Source organism: Fragaria vesca, linkage group LG3 (assembly GCF_000184155.1).
Source record: "Fragaria vesca subsp. vesca linkage group LG3, FraVesHawaii_1.0, whole genome shotgun sequence".
Lineage (NCBI taxonomy): Eukaryota > Viridiplantae > Streptophyta > Magnoliopsida > Rosales > Rosaceae > Fragaria > Fragaria vesca.
This window is the reverse complement of record NC_020493.1, coordinates 25,115,458-25,117,120: the sequence shown is the minus strand read 5'-3', so window position 1 is coordinate 25,117,120 and position 1,663 is coordinate 25,115,458.

Sequence of the window (1,663 nt, the reverse complement as noted above, 5' to 3'; positions counted from 1 at the left end):
CTCTACCTAAGCACTTACAGTTACAGAATTTTTTAATGTCTGGAGAAGAATTTATAATTCGAAGAACGGAGAGGTCGCAATTTATAGGCAATTGGGATGCAGTGTTTTCATTAGAACATACATATGTGGAAGTGGTGGTATCACCTTCAGCAAACTGTGGCACCACGTCAGTCGAGAGGATACAAGCCAACCGAAGAAGTAATTATGATTACGGACTCAAAATTGGGGTAAGTAATGAATTTCGTTCTTGACTTTAGTTACTTGATAACTAATAATGGATATCACACATATTTACTGCATGCTCCACTACTTGTCACTAACTCACTATACTAGTTCATGTACAAATTGGTTTTAGAATGTCATAAACGCTTACAATCGAGATCGATTACCCTAATGTACAATAGCTAGAGGGAAGTGTAGTATAAGCTAGTGTAGTAGCTAGGATATCCTAACGTATTAAAAATAAATCGAAGCTCTGTTTGCAGTATAAGTGTAGTAGGATGGGAAAATGGGATGGTATATATGGATCAAGTAGCTAGAGAATCTATATTAGCCAGTTCAATGGTATTCACTGCGTTCCAAATTAATAAACTCAGGTTAATTTAGAGTTTTGGAAGCGTTACACACGCGTACCCTAGCTTTTAGCGTTTGGAAGTATGTCATTTTAGGGGTTTGGAACTTGGAAGTATAACATGCCCTGGCTGTTTCTATGAGTTATATGTCCATGTCTGAAGAACGGTTATATAGGAAATTCAAAGCTGGCATTTCATAGGTGATTATTAGTTACATGATCATTAGATAGAATTCGAATCTAAGACAGTTGAGATTCCTAATTAATTAAGCACTGATTGATCAGATTATGTCTGAAATGGTGGTATCATGCACACTCAGAACGCTGTGGCACCATCCCTGTCCATCAAACAGGTATAGGCACCAAAGAAGTAATTATGATCATGATCAATAATCAGGGTATCTAATTAATTTCACGGTTGAATTTCAATAGTGAATTGCAGTATCATGAATGATGTACGTAGTACTTAATTGTGGACTACCGTAAGTTGTATTACTTCGATCTGTACATGAGAAATTTGATCGAGCCTAAACAGAGGTGTAAGAACCGCATCAGTACGTGTTAGAGTTGTTGTGAACTCTGCAATACTGTGCGCGTTCAATAGAAAGAACGAGACGGTCAATTAATATGCTGTCACAAACGCTTGAAGTAGTTACAACTATACAAGTAAGGGAGGCCTATATACAGTTTCCGACTTTCCTTACATAAAAACATATAGATCAAGAGTTAGACGTACAGCCTCAGCGTAAGACCAACATTTTTTGGATAATAACCAACAAATATTTGGGATCAGAAATAGTGAAGGAGAGTTAAGGGATCGATTTAGCCGTTTAGGGTATACGTACATATATAATTAAGAACATATAACACTAAACTACCATTTAAAGGTACAAATGATAAAATAGTATTCAAATGTTCCACTTGATAAAAAGGTCACCATTAAAACATGTTACATGATAAAATAGTCACCTCATAACATCTTAAATGATAAAAAAGTGTATTTTCACACTTTTTACATGACCATTCTACCATTCTCTCTAATATCACATATTTTTTTANCATTCTAGTTTCGTCGTCTCTCTCTCTCTCTCT